The 21,289-nt window shown below is 43.1% G+C and overlaps 1 protein-coding gene across 3 annotated transcripts in view; it reads right to left on the reverse strand.

The window, feature by feature from the left end:
- Positions 1 to 21,289, reverse strand: part of Ust (uronyl 2-sulfotransferase) — a 336,745-nt gene that overhangs the window by 195,756 nt on the left and 119,700 nt on the right. The gene's annotated exons all lie outside the window — the stretch shown is intronic.

Consider the following 21,289-nt stretch of genomic DNA (forward strand, 5'->3'; position numbering starts at 1 on the left):
ACTGTAAGAAAGGCAGTGTGAATGTGGCATCTTGGGATGTCTTACTGCAACAGCCCCTCTTTCTGGCGATAACTGACTTGAAATGAAGCAGCCTGTATGTGAGGAGGTGAATGATGCAACACACAGGCATAATGTGTTCCCACTGCGCACAAGGATTTCCACAGTAACATAATGTTTTCTGCTATGCAAGTGGGTTTTGATCCCTACGATTCTAAGACAGTTAATCTGGTAGCAAACACAACTCTGAGGTCACCGACTAGTGAGCAGTATATACTGTGTGGATACTCTGTCTCAAGCATAATAGGACAAAACTCTATTCACCATTCACTGTGGTGTACTACCACTAATTTCTCAAATTTGCCTTTTAATATCTGGAAATATGGTTGACTCTTGGTAGCCAGGCCAATGGAAGAAACAGATAAAGGGTATTTTTCATCAAGACAATTCTTTGCCTGGACACACCATAGTGTGTGTGTATGTGTGTGTGTGTGTGTGTGTGTGTGTGTGTGTGTATAGGTGTGTATTTGCAGTCCTAGACACCAGAAGCAACCTCATACACACATTCTTCCCCTGAGCACACTGGAGAGGAAGGAAGGCTTGCCTAGCTGAGCTGGCTTTAACACTTTCTTTGTCCAGGCTTACAGAGCCTAGCGAGCAGAAACACTTACACTGGGAGCCAGCAAGGCCTCTGTTGGAGCAGACATATTTGAGGTTGCTCAGCAGGGCGGCAGTGGATCCTGGGCAGCACTAAAGCAGGTGGGAGGGGTTGGGTACTCTTGCCCTGTGATAGCGATGGCCGGAGAGAAAAGAGCCATCCCGACTTAGTGGAAGAAGGCAGAGGGCTGAATGGAAGACTGGGCTTTAAGGGAGCTCCATTTCACTGTTTAGAAGGGAGAGAAAAATCATCACAGGTCTATACCACCATCTGTATAGGAATGACAAATGCAGGGAAGAAAACGCTGCATGATTGTAAGTGAATATTTTTCTCTATTATGAATCCTAGCTTAGTCCAGAAAATATATAACTACAAATATATCTCACATAGAGCAAAGAATGTAAAAGTAAGCACAGTACTTAGGTTTGTTTGAAAACAAGTCTCAGTCTATAGCCCGAGCTAGCCTAAACTTGTTATGTAGCCCAAGCTGGCCTTGAACTCACATCAATACTCTTGTCTCAGCATCTAAAGTGCTGGGGTTAGAGGTATGAGACACTGTACTTTGTAACTAATTTTTAAAGGATATAGAAAAGGGGAAAACCCGAAATGACACTGAGGAGTCAAAACTAAAGCCATTAGGGCATACTGATTTCTTCTGGCATTTTGTCAGGCATGATAGAAACAACGTTTCTAAGCCTAATCTTAACACTGCCAGGAAATGTGGACTCAGCCACAGGCACTGTCTCTAATTCTTTAGCCATCTTATGAAAGCAACTGCAGATAATTAAAAAAGAAGTATTTTTGGCTCAACAAAGAAAAATCTGTAGATGATGACCTCATAAAATGTCTATCAAAAGCATCCAGCAGGTCAATTGGTTAAGAGCATCTTGACTGCAGACAAATGCAGGTGTGGGCTGACTAAGAACCTCTGAAGGAGGAGGGAGTCCTTAGGGCTATCGTAAACCAAAAGCTATTTAATCGCTGAAAGCTGTGGAGAAGAGTCAAGGAAGGCGTCCTGTTAATTCTGGTAACAAATGTAAGATGGGACAGAAATGCTTCTTTTCCAAATGGATTCTCAAAAGAAAACAAGTCTTATGTGCTTTTTAAATGGAAATAATGGTATATTAAAGCTCATTTCTGGGAATTAAATGACAATTCTGCACAGGAAGCCACAGTTCAATTGATTTAGGGGTTCACATTCCAGGTTCTAGAGCCAAACTGTAGAAATCATTCTCATGGAAATAGTACTAGGAAAGCTGATAATAAATTCTGGACCTTTATACGGTCCAGAATGGTTTGGTACTTGCAATCCTCCTGCTTCAGATTCCCAAGTGCTAGGACCACAAGAGTGTGCTACTGTGCTCTGCTATTGTAAAGATGCTCTGGCAAGTGGGTCACAGCATCAAGAGCAACTGGTGGTCTCAGCTGGTGGGCCGCCCTTGCCATGGCAGGGCAGTTTCAGATCACCCTCACTGAAGCTGCTGGTTTCCAGCCAAACCATTTCTCTCAAGAGGGCCAAGCTGACAGCCCCCAAAGCCACTGGCATTGCAAATCTCTACTGGTACTTGCTGCTTCAGTGGGAAGCTTCCGCTAGTTCTGACTGAGAATCAGCCTCCAAAATTGTGAGGTGAAAGCCAGAAACTGCAGTTATGTAACCTAGGCGTGCTTCTGGAAGGGTTTCCATCCAGACATTCTGCGACTAGGTTCTCAGTAGGTCCCTCAACAGATTATCCTCTGATCCTCTAACAGGCCCGGCTTGCCCCATACTCTTGCCTCCATTCTAACGGTGGTGAGGACGGAGTGCATTTGAGAACTGGCTGAGGAAACTGTATAACATACGAAGAACTAACTCTCCAAAGAGATTTGTTTACAACGCACTGTTCTCTGCACTTATCAAAGCCTGAGTCATCGAGAGATGAAGAGAGAACACAAACCCCAGGGAATAATCCGCCACATCTGATAACTCTCTATCTTCATTTCTTGCCAAAGAAACTAAAAACAGGCCCCAACTGGCCAGGAAAGCTTGCTTCACTGCCTGCTTTTTTTCTCTTGGTGGGTAAGTTTTGGAAGTGCTTCCAGCCCGGGGCGGGATGGATGGCGCTCCTCCACCTGTGTTCCCTTACATTATACGTGCAGATAAGAGCTACTGAAATTCTCCCAAGAGAAGAACTTAATGGAAGGCAGTCTGGGAGTGACAGAGTGACAGCAGGTTGGGCTTTCTTTGTCCTTTTCAAGGGACATTTAAATGTGCAACCACCATCTGATAATCACCTGAAAAGCCGCCGGCTGAGAAAGGCATCATCGTGACGTCCCCTCCAGGAAGGATGAATTGGGATGAGTGTGCAACATCCTTCTCTGTTAGTCTGGGACATCTAATAATGTTACTCTCCGCTGCCAACAGGGGTTTGAGGCATTTGACTGACGTTTCCCCTAGACTCTGCCCCAGCAGCTCAGAAATGAGAGCAACTAAAACACAGTACAGACAGCAAAATGAGAAAGACATTCAGTGAGAGCAATTTCAGCTCAGCACCTGCTGACTGCGTTCATCTGACACTTCACATTTAAGCTGACAGTGATTCTTTTGGGAGAGCTACTTGCTTGTCTTTCTGCTTCTTTGCTTTTTACTATTTATTCTTTTGAGACAGGACCCATCTCTAGATCAGGCTAACCCCCAATATGCAGAGTACTCCTGCCTCTGCTTTCCGGAAGGCTGGGATTACAGGTGTGGCTCCACCACACTGAGGTAGAAATCTATTCCTCTTAAAAGCCAAAATTTTTTCAGTGTCATGTGACTGACTGATGAACGATCTGTAACTTTAGGGAACAAAGCCTGGAAGGTTCTCAAAGGCAGATGATGGATTTATCAATACAAAAAAGATTAGCGACTACAAAGTAGTTGTCGCCAAAGAGATAGAGGTTCATTTTCTCAGCAAGATGACGATAAAGAAAGCTAAGCCTGGATCTCAGGAGTTGTCTGCACTGTTTGAAAAAGCTCTTGTGTTCCACTCCATTGGGTCTGTACCACAGTGAGGAGAGGATGGATAGAAATGTGGGATGTTTTCCTGGGAAGATGCATTCTACGAGGCTCTAAGAGAGAAACCTGGCTTCAATGCACAGATATGGTTGCGATCCTGGCTGCTTCACTATGAGAAAGCTTCTAAAATGTCCCTGAAGCTTCAGGAAAGGCCAAGGGGTCTGGGTCCAGCCAAGGATTTTGAATCAGAGGCCCCAGCTCTGACGTAGAAGGAAGAGCTAAAACCAAGACAAGTTTAGTGAACTGGTCCTGGACAGCACTCTTGTAGCCCCATCTCAGCCCCAAGGAAAAGGAAAGGAGAAGAGAGAAGGGGGTTGCAGAGGCCTTGAGATTAAACCGGAAGGAAGCAGAGACAGGAACTGAAAGTTCCAGGGCAAATCTCTAATCTCTATTTGCATGCCCAATTTCACACCTTTCCAAACATATACATAGAGAGAGACAATCCTAGGAGAAAGCTGAACTAATGGTTACTGGAGAGAGTAAATGAGGGCTTGGGTCATGGATCTGAGTTATTTTTCCAACTGGATAGCTGTGATCCTATGGGTTTGACCTGAAGAACAAATGGGTTGAGGTGTGACAAGAAAGAGAAAAGGAGTGAACTGTCCTTTACATCTATTACAGAGGTCTAGGAGGAAGAAAGGATGACTAGCTAAAAAGAAGTGTCAAAGAAGCATCCCAGTGGCCAGTGAGACGGGTCTGGCTTCAGAGCACACTGCTCTTGCAGAAGACCAGGGTTCACGCTCCTGTAACTATGTCCCTTAGCTCACTACTGCCTGTAACTTCAGCTCCAAGGGATCCATGACCTCTTGCCAACACCTACACTCATGAACATATCCACATACAGACACATACACATAATTAATAAAACAAACAAAATTTACTTTATAAAGTTACTTTAGAAGATTTATAAACTTCTGAAATTTATCTGTATTTTCCCAAAGAAAGCAAATTAATTCCAGGTTCTATTAACCAGGAACCACTTAATAGCATACAAATGAGCAGCAAACAGTCCCACTGCCTGTCCTGAATGAAGCAGGGCACACATCTTTGGCTTTATTCCATATGCTTTGCCAACTTTTTCCCATATATGTATAATTAAAAATACCATTCCTGAAGTAGCAGATACTATTTATCCTGTGAAATGAGGCCTGCAGTCCTGCCTTTTGAGCAGGCCACAGTGACCGTCATCTTTGCTGTTGTGCAAAGGTGCATGAGCAGTTCCTATCTAGCAGATTCATCTTCCTGCCAGAGTGTTGACCACAGCAGAACAATCACGTAGGAGCTGGCAATTTCCTAAGTGGAAGTGGAGGCAGGGTTCCAGTGCACGTCCTCTGGGAGTGCCAAGAGTCCCACCTTTACACTCCATGGCAGGAGCAGCATCGGCTCTGAGCGCTGCTGGTGCCTGGGGGCCCCACCAGAAAGCCCAGCACGTCACCTGACCAAGGCACCTTCCGGAACCCGGAGGAGAAGAGCAGTAGACTCGTTTTTAGGGTGGTGTGGGAATTTTCAGTCTGATACATATATCATGTTAAAAAAAAATCAAACATCTGCTTTGAATGCTGTCAATAACAGACGTCAGAAACCATCCCCATGTCTAAGCCACACGCAGTGCACGCTCCCCTGGGCCGATGGGTTTCCTGGGATCCTGCAGGGAGAATAATGTGCAGCAACAGAAGAAAACGCCTCCACCAGTCACATACACTAGCAGATACCAAAATTATCACTGCTGAAAACCAGTGTCCTAGGATATGTAGGAGTTAAATTACTTTCCATTACACGACTTTCTCCCCAGAGAGGAATTACAATTTTATTGGGTTTTAACGTCATAAAATACGCATCCTGGGATGGAAGTTTCCACAGGTGACACGTAGCATCCTTCCCCAAAATATGGGGACAGCCTATCAGCTCAGCAGTGAGGAGCTTTTAAGACATTTGAAAATAGGCACATGCTGAGTTGATAAGGTAGGGACCGTCTCGTCTAGTGTCTTGCTTAACCCTTTGAAGTAGTTAAGCTGAATTAAACTGAGGACGTTCCAGGTTCAGAATATGAGACTTTAAACAAGCAAGCACTCCCCTGTGTACCCAGATGTTCTCTGCTAAAGAACTAAAGGTGACTTTTTTAATAAAGAAAAAGATCAACAATAAGGTGAGAGCAAACGTAAAGATGTGGAAGACTTCGGACACCCTCCTCTTCCTCAAAACACGTATCTGGGCACGCACATGTGCATACGACACACAAACACACGCACAATTCTTCCGAGCTCTCTACACTGCGAAATACGGCCCATGCTCAGCGAGAGCACGTCTTCACGCTCCGTCACATGACACAGTTCGAGCACCAAATAGTCACACACCCAGCCAAAAACGGGAAAATGAAGATAAAGCGTTAAATGTACAATCGTGTGCATTTTCATGTATGTAGGTGAGAGAGAGAGAGAGCGTGTGCCGTCTGTATGCAGGTGCCCGAGGGGGCAGGAGAAGACACTGTATCCATCCACCAGTGCTCAAGTCATAGCCTGTTCTGAAGCTGCCCAGTGTGAATGCTAGGAGCCAAACTCAGGCCCTCTGCAAGGGCAGCAAGTGCTCTTAACCACTGACCCAGCTCTGCAGCCCACAGATATATATTTCTTATATTTAATCTTCTCTGTGTGTGCATGTGTGTGTAGGAACTCTGTGAAGTCAATTATCTCCTCCCACCTGGAGGAGTCTGGGGACTGAGCTCATGCTGTCAGGCTGGGCGGTACATGCTTTTGACTTGTAGAAACATCATGCTAGGCCTTGAAGCTAAGTTTCAAAGAAACACATGTGACCTGAGAGAATCCTTTATGACACTGTAATTTCCAAAAAGCCTCGACTTCGCTTTTCCTCTCTTTGTGCAGTAAAAATATTTTCTTATTTTGGAACTTATTCTAACTGCTAAATCATTTGGCAAATAAAACAAGAGAAAAATTAATTATTTCATTGGCACTTTAGAATTACACTACATATGAGTTACAGAATATGCTATCAGCATAGGAATTATTCAAATAACACATGTTCAAACAATTAAAAATAAAATTAATATTTTATATACTTTTTCCCCAGAGCTGAGGACCAAACCCAGGGCCTTGCAAGCTACTACTGAGCTAAATCCCCAACCCTAGTCAACCCCAGTATTTTATATAATTAAAATATAAATTTTGATGCTTTCAATTTGTTTTACAATTCCCCCAAAATATAAGATTCCAATTCAGTGGCATAAGTACATAGTTAAGCATAATAAGTAAAATAAAATGTTCTCTTGTTTGAAATAAAGATGGCTGACTTCTTCATACTCAGACAGTAAAGACTGAGCGATAGAAACCTCCTAATCTTGAGGTTGTGAAATGGGAATGGTGGAAATGTTCTTTTGCAACCTTCACTGAAGCAGTAACTGGCTCTCAATGCATAATAGCCACATCATTCTTTTGTTTTTTAATTAAAGCAAACATTATTCCGAAATGTATATTAATCTATCATTTATTTAACTGTATATTACTACTAAAATATTTAGCAATAAGGACATACTTTCACTAGAAGTAAAAAATCTAGTTAACAGAAATTTTCAGATTTAAAAATTAATCAGACTTGAACCCAATACACAATATATATACATACACACACATATATATCTACCCACACTCAAACATTTACCCAGTAGGCCTTGGCAGCTAATATTGAAGCAGTTGCTTAACTCAGATCTATTCATACCAGTGGGTCAAATCAGGACTTGCTGACGTGCAATTCATTAATTAGTGGCATTAGGTAATGAAATCAGATCAAGAAATGTGTTAGCAAGCACATTTCCATCCTGCAGCTCTGCAGACTTGGCCAAATTGCAAAACCTTCCCATTAGAAATTTCACACTGTCAACAGGTACTTGAGCCAATGTTAAACTTAAGGAGAGGCTGAAGCCCCTAAGAAATCGGCCCCTTCTTTCCTGCACTTTAAGACGCCCTTGAAATGAAGTGGATCTCCTTTGTAATTCAACTGTTCCTCCAACCTTATGTCTTATTGATCTCTTTAGAGAAAAAAGCAGATGTCAGCCTGTGCCCTCCTTGAATTACCATGGACTTCTAATGAGTCAGGTTCATTTAAAGGGCACTTCCCCTCATGTGCTGTGGCTTCTTTGAGACTGTTTCTGAAGCTAGCACCTCCATAAAGCATCTAGACAGCTCTTTCCTGTGAGGGATAAATAATAGAGTGGCCTCTGAACCACTATGTGCATTCTAGTTTCTAATTTCACAGTCTCCCCGTAAACACTGCTTTTGGTTTCACTTTAATAATCACGACTCAAAAGTACATTTAAAGTATCTACCACGGTTCTACCACAGGCTACAGAGAATGCAAATGAAAATGTCAAGTCGACCAGGCACAATGACTGCTTTCTAGAATGCACTGCAATGTGCACATTAAAAAGTTCTTTGTATGGCTTTAGTAGTGTGTGTGTGTGTGTGTGTGTGTGAGAGAGAGAGAGAGAGAGAGAGAGAGAGAGAGAGAGATTCTGCTTTAATTCCATCTGTGATGACCCAACTACAGTAATTCAAAGAAGTACGAATAAAGGTCAAAGGCATGGTTTGTATGAGTCCCCCCAAAATTCAGCAGCTGAGCCTCAGTGGCTGATGTGATAGTATTAAAGACAGCTCCTCCCCTTAGAAACTGGATTAAGACCTTTACGAAAGAGGCTTCTAAGCAGCATTTGGTCCTTTTGCCCAATCAGCTCCAACCATGCAAGGGTATGAGACTCCTCGTCTTCTGAGAATGCAGGTCTCACCTGACAACTTTACCAGCACACATCTTGACTTTCAACCTCTCAGCCTCCAGAACTGGCAGAAAAATACTTAACTTGCCCAGACTCTGATACTTTCTTAGAGAAGCACAGGACAGGACACCCACGCTTTAGTTAGCACTGGAATTCTCTGGCGTCCTCTTGATATGTGCAAACACACATCCACACGTGCCAAGCCCACGGACTCCTCTCTTGCCAACTACAGACCCAGCACTCACTGTGAATAGATTTCCCTAAGCACTGTGTGTGGTTCCTTTCAGTTAATCCTCTCAACAACCACGCCATGCAGGGCCTTTTGTCGCTGCTCTACACAGGAGGAAATGGAGGATAATAGATGTTCGGAAATCAGGGCCAAGTCCCACTGTCAGCAAAGGCAGAAGTTTAAACCGACGGTTCATTAAGCTCCAGCGTGAAGTTTGCACTACTGCCTTGGCAATGTTGAAGAAAACAAAAAACAAAACCCCCGCTGCCTCAGTGGCCATCCTAACCCTCAATAGCCACTGAACAGCCCTCGTAACTGCTCTGTGAAGTGCATATATGATGTTGGTTATCTCAGTTTGGTTTTGGCTACATTGGCAGCCTTACCCACAATGCATTTAAATTATACACCTGGAGGAATCTTTTCATCTACAGAATCATATTCTAAATCAAAAGACCGGAACTTCTCAAAAGCTCATACTGTGCCCATTGCTTTTAATCACCTCAGCATACTGACTCTTGTGGCATATTCTTCTCAGCCACCAGAGAGTCGGTACTGATTTTAAAGGAAACAACGGAATGTGCATGAAGTTCAAAGGCAGGGACAGATGTGACTGTAGGCAAGAAGCAATGCGCTCTCTGGACACCTCTGGTGATCAGTGTCCTTCAGCACCACGCTTCCTATCACTGTGTGGCGGTCATGCTGGACAGAGCTTACGTAAGTACAGACTCACTTTGGACACTTGTTTTGTTTATTTTTTTATTTTATTAACTACATTTTACTCACTTTGTATCCCCCCATAAGCCCCTCCCTCCTCTCCTCCCAATCCCACCTTCCTTCCCCCTTCTTCACCCATACCCCTCCCCAAGTCCACTGATAGGGGAGGTCCTCCTCTCCTTTCTTCTGATCTTAATCTAGCAGATCACATCAGGAGTGGCTGCATTGTCATCTTCTGTGGCCTGGAAGGCTGCTCCCCACTCAGGGGGAGGTGATCAAAGAGCAGGCCAATCAGGTTATGTCAGAGGCAGTCCCTCTTCCCATTACTATGTAACCCACTTGGACACTAAACTGCCATGGGCTACATCTGTGCAGGGGTTCTAGGTTATCTCCATGTATGGTACTTGGTTGGAGTATGAGTCTCTGGGAAGACCCCTGTGTTCAAATTTTCTGGTTCTGTTGCTCTCCTTGTGGGGTTCCTGTCCTCTCCAGATCTTACTATTTCCCACTTCTTACATAAGATTCCCTGCACTCTGCCCAACAGTCAGCCATAAGTCTCAGCGTCTGCTTTGATAGTCTGCAGGGCAGAGGCTTTCAGAGGCCCTCTGTGGCCACTTTGGACACTTGTGATTGGCAGATGAAAAGATTCCTCCGGGTACTTAATTACAACATAGTTGCTCAGCCAGAACAGAAGCACAAGACATGGCACATGCTCACGAAGCGTGATATGGGTTAGCCGTGCTGGTAAGCCGTGTTGGTAAGCCGTGCTGGTAAGCCGTGTTGGTAAGCCGTGTTGGTTAGCCATGCTGGTAAGCCGTGCTGGTAAGCCGTGTTGGTTAGCCATGTTTGCATACAGTGTAATTATGTGCAGGGGTTATTGTTACAGGACAGTAGCACACCGTTTTAAGTGGCACTTGTGTATGCGTGTGTGCACTTTACAGTTTTACACACTGCAGTCAACAGCAGCCATTCAAAGCCACCTTCCCCAAGAAGACAAGCCCAAAAGCCATTAATTCCTCAAAGACCAATGAGGTCGTCCGTAGCTGCTGTAGATCCCTCTAGGGAAGTACATGTTATTTTTTTGTGTTTGTTTGTTTGTTTTTTTAGTGCATTCCTTTTGTATGATTATATTATTTGATTTGTACGTGTATAGACTGTGACATGTATGTGTGGAGGTCAGAGGACAACTCGTGTGAGTTGGATCTCTCCTTCCGCTCTGGATTCTGGGGTCTGAACTCGGAACTTCACGCTTGCATAGCAAGGGATTTTAACCACCGAGCCATCTTACTGGCCCAAAGCCAACAAGACTTAATATCTGTTTTCCACCTGATCTCTTCCTGCTGCTGGTATGCTTCACAGAGCTAACTTTTCTCTCACGTCTCACACAGCTAATGCCAGAAGAAAACAGATTTCCAGTTTCAACCACTGAGGAAAAAGATAGGAAGCCTAGTGAGTCTAGATATCTCATCAGGACAGGCCAGCTGACTTTGTCCTACCTTGTGGTGCAAGGAGAGAAAGCTCTCATTCCTTCCTTGAACCTCTCCACCACTGAAGAGGCCAGTGATAAAGTCTTGAGGTCAAGGTGAGGGTTTAAGTTTGAAAGACAGGCTGGGATGTTACCACCCAGCCTGCCTTTTGGTAAACATCAGCCAGAACAGAAGCACAAGACATGGCACATGCCCACGAAGCGTGATATGGGTTAGCCCTGTGGATAAGAAGCCAAACAGTCTTATTGCTCTGAATTCAGACTAGCACACCTGAACAGCAAGCCACCTGGTTCACTTGCAGGTGTCCCCGCAGAGTAAAGAACAGATAACTGGAAGGCACACAAAAATGGTCATCCCAGCTTCATTTATTAGTGACACAGGCAGCGGGCTATTGTTCACAAAGCACTGGCCACCTTCCCCTTTTCCAGAACAACGACTGTCATCAACACAAGGACATTGTGACTATGCCCCATTTCAAAGCTGCGGGAGTCAAAAAAAGAAGAGCTGGCCCTTCCTACCTGAAAATCAGTAAGGAGCTAGGGAGGAGCTCCGGATGTCTAGCATGTCTGAGGTAGGTTCTGTCCCCAGTAACACACACAAAAGTATTAATTAGTTAAATTTTAAATTAAATTAATTAGTTAAATTTAAAAAAATTTTAAGACTAGTAAGATAGCTTGGAAGTTAAGAGCACTGGCTGCTCTTCCAAAGCCCAAGTCCCAGCAACCACATGGTGGCTCACAACCATCATGCAGGCAGAACACTGTATACACAATAAATGAATCTTAAAAAGGAACGACAGCCAGAGCTTGCACCAAGACGTCTGAAGTTGCCTCGTGTCTGAGCACCTCCTCTATGTATAGCTGCAGGGTTTAGGCCCAACATTACAGAAAGCGTGAGCAGGGCAGAAGCCCCCCAACAAAGACTCCTGAACTATGTGTAAAGCCAATCAGCACAGCACAACCTTTCTTTTAAGGATTCGTTTATTTACTTTATACGTGTGGAGGTTTTACCTGCATGTGCGCATGTGCACTGTGTGCATCCTGCTGAATCCCCTGAAACTGGGGTTAGGGGTGGCTATGGGTGTGGGAGGTGAACCCAGGTCCTCTGCAAGAGTTACAAATGCTCTTAAGCACTGAGCCATCTCTCTAGGCCTCAAACAAATATTTTTATCAATAGAAAAATGAATATCCCTTTCTATTATACATAAGATAAATGAATTCATTAGATTAAAGGAAAGCAACTCTAAAGCATTAGGACACCCTTCCCAAAGACCATGTCATCGTCCTAATTGGTCTTGTCATTCTTGAATATATATAAACTTTTATGGGGGCCGATTTACAGCTCGTCCTCAGCACAAAGAAGTGCAGCCACTTGTTATGCCATAAGATGCAGAATGTCCTCCCTCTGTCCTTGGAGGATTTTGTTTCAGACCCGAGAGACACCGAATCTGCTTAACTACAGACCAGAGATGTGTTCAAGGTCCTTGCGAAGACTGTTCACCTCCAGCCTCTCCTCTCTAGTTTTACAGACTTGGTTAATTTTCCCAAGTAACTGCCCCTCGTGAGCAGAGTTGTAATCCGTTTATCCGTCCTTCAGCTCTGAAGATCATTCTCGCTCGTGGATAGTCTCCTGCTCCGTGACGCCTCTCTCAGTCTTGTTGGCTGTAACCACACACCACCTTTCAGATGTACTTAAATCATGGCTCGCACAGGTCACAGTTAAGTGCGCTGTTCAAGGATGCCAAGTGCCCTTTGGGCAGCAGGCAGTGAGTGGGAGGCCAGAGGTGACCGTTGACAGTCTCAGCTTAGCGGATGGCCCTGTAGCTCACACTGAAAAAACGTCAGACACCACCCACACATTCTAAACAACTCCTTTGTTTTAAAGACTTGCTTACCTTTATTTTACGTGGGTGACTTTTTTGCCTGCACCTTGTGCATGTGCCCTCGGACACTAGGAGAAGGTACCCGACTCTGGGACTAGAATTACAGACTGCCCATGTGGGTTGTGAGAACTCTTGGGGACTGAGCCATCTCTCCAGCCCCTCTGAGCATCTTTTCTTCTGAATGTCCATAAGACATCAGGCTATGTCAAACACGCAGATGAAAATATGTCACTCATGCTGGGTGGTGGTGGTGTACACTTTTAAACCCAGAACTCTGCAGGCAGAGGCAGGCGGAGCTCTGTGAGTTCAAGGCCAGCCTAGTCTACAGAGGAAGTTCTAGCACAGCCAAGGCTACACAGAGAAGCCCTGTATCAAAACAAACAAACAAAAACTAAATAGATAGTCACCCATCAACCCATCTATCACCAACAAATTTTCCCACATGAGTCCTCTAAAGGAACACTCGATGTGACATCTTTCTAAACAAAGATAACAAGCCAGAGTAAGCATATGTCCTCATATAACAATGTATTTTAGAAGATTTTTAAATGTCACATTAACATGACACAGAACATTCGCACTAAAAAACTTAGACATACTGGTAAAACACACATGTTACTATAACAACAGTGTCTGCAGCTACTCTTCACTCACATGACAATATTCACCAAATGCCAGGCACGTGTTCTGCTGCTGCAGCACATGAGGCTACTTTAATACCTAGTCCCAGCCACAGATTCCATAGTATTCCAAAGAACACTTGAAAACTAGAGTCAGAATTAGGAAGAGGCAACATGAGGAGGTCCTGGAGAGAAGGCTCAGTGGCTAGCAGCATGTTCTGCTCCTTCAGAGGACCTGGGCTTGCTCCTGAGCTCCTGTGTCCAGCAGCCTAAAGGCATCTCTAACTCTAGCTTCAGGGGACGGAGCACCTGCTTCTGGACTCTGAGCAGATGCACTCATATGCATACACACACACAGAAAGGGGGGGGAATGAGAGAGAGAAAGGGAGGGAAAGGGTACAGGGAAATGAGAGAGAAACACGCACATTAAAAATATTTTTAAAAGATTTTAGGTTTTTTTTTTTATTAAAAGAAAAGTCTATCATTTTCCTTTCCCTTTTCTCCTCCCAATCCTCCCATGCTCACCCAAGAATAAGTTTTAAATGACTGAATAATTAAACGTTCAGTGATATGGGCTGGAGAGATAGTTCAGCAGTTAAGGGCACTGGCTGCTCTTCCAGGAGACCCGTGTTTAATTCCCAGCACACACATGGTGGCTTGCAACTGTCAACTTCAGTGCCAGGTATCTGGCACTTTCTTCTGGTCAGACATACATTCAGACAAAATACCACTGCACACAAAATAATGAAAAAAAGTTAAGCTCAATAATATGACTGTAAACCACAAAAAGTAATAATTTTTAAATATTACAACAATCAGCTTAAAATACAGTGGAATGAAAAAGGTTCCATTAAGAATAGCAGCCAAAAGTAATAAAACATCTAATACTAACCTTTTAAAATAAATTCACCAAATGTTCTTATGTGGAACCAAGAACTGTGTGATCTACATGTTTAGGGAATAACAGGACAAGCTTTTAGAAGTCAGAAATAGAGTGATGGTGGCTGACTGTTAAGCTTTTCCATATAATATAAGGAAAAGACAAAAGTACGGAAAAGAAGAAAAGAAATGTTCCAGTTCTTCCCGGAAAATCAGCCTACAAGCAAGAAGCGGCCAGAAAACCAGAGCAGGAACTTCAGAAGAAGGCACACATTAAAAAGAAGTAAGCTCATTTCCCAGGACACCCATCCTAGGATGCGAAGTTCACGGAGTATCTGGATGAGGACACAAACGGACACACCCTGGGCATGAAATCGTAAACTCTCCAAACACCGAGAATAACAGCTTCCATAGAGACAGATTAGATTTTCAGATAAAGCACCTCGAATTACTCTTCACAGAAATGCTGGAAACCACAATAAAACAGACGAAGCCTTTCACATTTCGTGGGGAGATGGCCCTGTGGCAGGGAATGAAGGTGGGCGCCCTGACCTCCGGCCCCCATGAGAGTGCACCAGGACCTTTTCTAGTCCAGCCAATGGACTGCTCAGGAAAGTGACTGCGTCACATTTGCGATGAAGGAATGAGAAGCCCCATCGTATTAGATGATACCACAGGACAGAAACAACCCCCCCTCCCCCACCCCGAGCTAGACCTCTCAGGGGAACTTCCAAGAGAAAGAAGCAAAGCCTGGCATGTAAAGCTCTGGAGATGCTGGAGTTTCTGACCATCTTACCACACTGGCAAGATTCCCAATATAGAATTCTACGTCCTGCAAAAGGACATAGAATTGGGACCCACAGACCCGATTATGATAGACGCCTGCAAGAAAGTACAGCCGGTCAGACAGTCATCTGTTTTGCTCAGGTCTTCATTCTACAGCACAGGTTTTTCAGGAAATGGGAGAAAGCCCAGAAAAGAGTGAAGTGGGGGGTGTCTCAGGATATACCTGAACAGTTGGCTAAGGGTGGGGAAGAAGGAGAGACATCATCTGTCCCATGAGAGACATCATCCACATACAGATATATCACCCAATGTGTGCAAAGTCCCCAGAAGAAAGTCAACAACTGGGAGACCGTTAAATGATAACCTGGGAATTATAGAAAAGTAGATAAATAAATAAAACCAGAAGCTGCTAGTTTTGTTCAGATTGAGAGAACGCTGCACAGGTACATGGCTCCACAGACAGAGAACGGAGTTTTGCAGTTGTCTCCTGACACCATGCACTGTGGCCATGGTCTATGTGATGGACATGAAAACAACACTTAAGATTTAGAGACCATCTAACCTCTTCCCAGTGGCAATCGGTCCTTTGGGAATGAGGTAGGAAAGAGGCTAAGACAACAGTTACATAAAACAAATATTTCCAAGCCTTTGACGGCCCAGATTTTTTTTTTTTTTTTAGAAGAGATGAAGAAATGTTTAGTTTAGCATTAAATTACTGAGGGAGAAATGGGCCCATAATGTTCTTCTTGGGAACACATTACATGCTCATAAAATGGACAAATTTAGAAAAAATTTTGCATCTGAACTTGGACACACACTTCCACTGAAAGCTGACCTCTGGGGAGGCATTTTGGCTGGTCCAAACACTTGCACACTAAGAGTGGGGATGGGTGTGAAGAGGGAGGAACATGGGCGACTTCTGGAGGAAAACAGTCTGCTGTTATTGTAAGGCTGACCTGTTCCCCTTGTGGGGATTATTTTTTCTTCTGAGCTGTTTGTGACCCATCTCGCAGAAAACCTTAACCACGGGTTCATCACAGTACATACTGGCCTTGGAGGCTTTTGGAATTATTTAAAAATCAAATGTTCAAGTCATGACTTTTCTTATCATTTGCAATGATCAAAACAAGAAAGGAAGGAAAGGGGCTCAGTAGGGACCCCTCCAAGGTCATTCTCATTAGAGTGAAGCTGATTCTAATTCCCAGCCTTATTCTGCCTGTTAAGTTCTTTCCCTATACCTCATATATTTATCACGAATCATTAAGCACAAACCTATTATTCTGTGCAATTGATTCTTCCATAAAACAAAAAGCAGCTTCACCTCTGTAGCTTTTTTTTAAGTACTTCAGGTAAAGTCACGATTGAACACAGACAGATGCTTAAGAAACAGGAAAATGGTGAGGGACCGTGGAAGGCCATGCTTACTGCCCTGCTCAAACAAATAAATAAGAGCCCTAAATGGTCTTACAATTAGGAGGCCCTGCTGTCTGTGTGTCAATTGCTTTTAAAAATCCGAAGAGAATGAGGTGAGTGTATGGAGGGCTGGGAACAAACTGAATTATCAGGGTCGGAGTTCTGAAAAGAAAACCTGCATAATACCAAAGACTCGTTGCTGAGTACCTACTATGTGCCTCACACCTGGAAGGTACTTTCCGGCTAGTCCATGTAAGCTCACGACCTCCAGGCAGTCACTACCACCTTCTAAGCCAATGGTTCCCAACCCTCCTAATGCTGCGACCCTTTAATACAGTTCCTCATGTTGTGGTGACCCCAACCATAAAATCATTTTTGTTGCTGCTTCATAACTGTAATTTTGGTACTCTATGAGTCATAATGTAAATATCCCTGTTTCTGATGGTTTTAGTTGGCCCCTGTGAAAGGGTCATTGATAGCCTCTGTTTTAGAAACCGAAGCTCAGAAAATATCCAGTCTAGCCAGGGGAGCAATCACATCACTGGGATTTAAACTGAGGTCTGATCCCACGCTACACTCCTTGGCCTTTGCTCTTCCTTTTCACCAAGGAAGAAGAAACAGGTTAGAACATAACATCTGACAAGTTAGCCTGGCACCGTGCTATATGTAAATGCTGGCGCCTTGTGCATATTTATTAGTCTTGCTATTATTTTATTTTTAGAATGCTTTGCAATGCTAAAATGCCCTAAACAATTTTCACAGGTTTGGCCTTTAAGATGAGAAGACACTATAAACTGGAGATTCAGTTGTGAAGGACAGCCACCTCTTGAGGATCTTGGGCACAGAAGGCACTGTTAGAAGGCGCAGAAAGGCAGGAGCAGGCTGTGCGAGCAGCACGCCAGCAGCAGCTCACGACCTAGCTTCCCCAGGGATTGGTTTCCTTCTAGTGCCTCACAGACAAGATGAGAACAAGGTGGTGGCTGTGTTACAGGTTTGGAGGCTTGGGGGACAAAAAGGAGAAATGCACTGTTCTTCTGACTCTAAGCCCTGGTCTTCCAAGTAACAGGCAATTCTCACCATGGCAGGAAGACTGTGCGCGTAAGTTCTAGTAATCCTGCCTTCAGGGAAAAGGCACTTTCTAGATTCCAAAATCTTCTCCAAACTGACTGAAGTTTGGCCCAATGGTATGAAAGCAATTGTGCTCTCATCCCTTCAAGGAACCAACGCATTACAATGATAAAATATTTCAGTTTTTCTTTTTTTTTTTTTTTTGGTTTGGTTCTTTTTAGTCTCTCAATTAATGGGGTCTTAGAATTGAGGGAGTTGTTGAAAGGGAGAAAAAAAATGAAACAGAAACAAGGATGAAATCTTCCTTATGGGGTGTTGGCAGTTTGGTTAGAGGCTTTGTTTCTGTTTTTCTTTTCCCTTTCTAGCCCCACTCCCTGTGAGTGAGACTTCAGGAACCTTCTATTAAGGGAACTGTCAAGTATCTTTTTAGAGGAAAAAAATGATGCTTCATAATATAGTTTTATACATAAAATGACAACTTGAACAGTAGAAATAAATAAAAAAAACTGGAGTGAATGTTGGGGATAATAAAATACAGGAGGCCAGAGCGATGGCTCAGCAATTAAGAGTACTGGCTGCTGTAGAGGAGGACCTAGGTTCAGGTCCCAGAGCCCATGTGGCAGCTCATAACTATCTAGAAGTCCAATTCCAGGGGGATCTGATCCCCTCTTCTGGCTTCTGTGGGATTGTGGTACATATACAGTCAGACAAAACACCCACAGACATAAAATAATGTTCATATAAAATCTTCACATAAGGAAAAGGAAAGAAGAAAGGTTGAAGGCAATCTGAAATCTGTGTGATTATAAATGCTGTTTAGAAAAGCCATATGTGTTGGTAAGCTTCTAACAGTGATCTCACCATTTATTAAATCAAGTAACATATAATATTACTCAACATGTTATTCAGATCTCTGTAAACATTAAACATAACCTGTTTATCTTTCTGCCTAGTGCTGCCTTACCAAGGTCCCAAACACTGGCTGGCTTAAGATAGTCAGATGTGATCTCTCATTGGCTGGGTCAGAGGTCTGACATGAGGCTCCTGCAGAATTTCCTGTGCTTTGGGATCTCAGAGGAGCAGTCTGTTCCAAGCCCTTGTCTAGGCTACAGGGGGTCCCCACCTCCCTAAGCTTAGGGAAACACATCGCTCTCTAGTGCATCTGTCCCTGATCCCAAGTCTCTGTCTTCTTGGGAAGCCTCAGCCAAAAAGCACTTAGGGTCTGCGCCAGTTTCATTTGATTACATCTCCATAGATCTTCTTTCTTAGTAAGATCACATTTGTTGGTCTCAAATTCACTATGAAATTAAGGATGACCTTGAACTTCTGATCTTCCTGCTTTGATAATACATGCCTGCAATCCCAGCTCTCAGCAATTGTGCTCTTATTTAGAAAGATCTTTAGAGATGTAATCAAATGAGAATAGGCAGATCTTGTTGTCATATATACATATACATAGTATTTTTATATCAAGTAATAGATTAGTATATATTTCATATATAGTGTTATTACATATGAAAGTTCTTTGGGATGCAAAAGTAAACATCAGTTACATAGCTGAACATTCAACATAAACCAGAAATCACTAAAGCCAATTTTAGTGTGCTTTTGAGCAATTCTAATTTTTAAAGAGGAGAAAACTTCTTTGTAAGCCAAGAAAGAGAAAGAAAGAAAGGAAGAAAGAAAGAAAGGAAGAAAGAAAGAAAGAAAGAAAGAAAGAAAGAAAGAAAGAAAGAAAGAAAGAAAAACAAAGACAGAGAGAAAAAAGAAAGAAAAAAGAAAGGAAGGAAGGAAAGAAATGGAAGGAAGGAAGGAAGGAAGGAAGGAAGGAAGGAAGGAAGGAAGGAAGGGAGAAATGTTGGTATAATGTTCTTGTGGAATATATACAAATTACTTTTGCTCATTCAATTGCTAATTTCTCTACCCCACTATCAGGTTTTGATCTGGACATTGCATTGTGATGCTTATACTAAGCATCACATGCCTCAAGTTTGTGTAAACATGCCACCATTTGTTCTCTGTATTGTCAATAAAACAACCAGCCAATGCTGAACAATGGAGAGAATAGGGTGGGACATCCTGGTCCAGAGGGGAGGAGAAATAAGGGAGTAGGAGTGAGATTGCAGAGTTTGGGAGGAGAGGACTTGGTACCTCAAGGAGAAATGACCTGAACCTAAGATATGACTAAAAGCAAGTATAATTGGGAAATCTGAATGGTAGGAAACTATGCGGGCTTGGAGGTTTAAGATGGAGTAACTATTGCCCAGCATTATGCTCTAGGTTAATTAAATAAATCCTAGTCTCTGTGTGGTGATTGGTTATACAGATGTTTTAGGAATAACCACTGTTTAACTAAAATATAAATCAATAATAAATATTAATCACCAACAACAGAGAATGGAAGGAAGGAATGAAGAAAGAAAGGAAGGAAGAAAGGAAGAAAGGAAGGAAGGAAGGAGACTCTAAGACCCATCATGAGAGCTTAGTGATTTCATGTTTCATTATTAACAGTACTGTTTTATTCTAAGAATAATAGCCCTTCCACAAAGCATCAATTACTCTGAGGCATTTTCAAAAGACAGAAAGAAAACTGAGAGAATGGTAGAAAGTTATTATGTGGTATCCAACACAGTAGAAATTGGTAACATATGACCACAGAGAATTTGAAATGTGGCCAGTGCAATTAGATTGTGGATGTTTACTTCTTGAATTTCAATTTATATGTTAACAGCTAGTGTGCTAAATGGTGTAGGCCTATGGGAATGGTTCATTAGCGAAATAAACAGCCATTGTTATAGCATCCTTCAGATGGCTTATTGCATTAACCAAAGTATTACATCATTCATCTTTCCAAAAGATGTCCAGAAGATAGAAATAATGAGTGGAGAGACTATCTTTGTAATCTTCTCTCTTTCTCCTTCCCTCCCTGTCGTCCTTCCCTTCCCCTCCCTGTTTTTCCCTCCTTAACTTCCCCTCACTCTCACCCCCTCCCTATCTTCCCCTCATTCTACTTTTTTCAGTGGTGCTAAGCATTGAACTCAAGACCTTACGCATAGCAGGCAAGCACTCTGCCACCTCCTCAATATTCTGTGTAGTTTGCTTCTAACTTACATTGAAGAATATTTAGAAATGTCCATTCCTGCCTCTAGCAACAAAGAGAAGAAAAGTGACAGAGGGAGAGGTTCCCACAAGCACTAGCAGTGGTTCTCCATCTGTGGTTGGCGAGCCCTCTGAGGGTCAAACGACCCTTTCACAGGAGTCACATGTTAGATATTTACATCACAATTCATAACAGTAACAAAATCACAGTTAGGAAGTAGCGATGAAAATAATGTTATGGTTGGGGTCACCACAGCATGAGGAAATGATATTAAAGGGTCAAAGCATTAGGAAGGATGAGAACCACTGTGCTTGAGGGAGCAGAGATAAATGCAGAGTCAGACAGCAGCGCAGATGACCATGACCATGGGTGGGAAACCGTCAACTCTGAGTCTTCATGTGATGTCAGGCTAGATTCATTCTCTCAGATCAAGGATCAGTGAGCAGACCATCTGTCTGTCTGTCTGTCTGTCTATCATCTACCTACCTATCTCTATCAGGACAAGAAGAACATAGGGTATTTTTCTATAGTCATTTAAGAGGAAGGGACCTCATAAAATGATATTCTTGGAAAAGAACAAGGCATGGCCTGTTTGGCTATGTGGACACAGAATGCTATTACCATGTACATGGTTTGAAAATG

The sequence above is a fragment of the Meriones unguiculatus genome, chromosome 20 (genome assembly GCF_030254825.1).
Source record: "Meriones unguiculatus strain TT.TT164.6M chromosome 20, Bangor_MerUng_6.1, whole genome shotgun sequence".
Classification (NCBI taxonomy): domain Eukaryota; kingdom Metazoa; phylum Chordata; class Mammalia; order Rodentia; family Muridae; genus Meriones; species Meriones unguiculatus.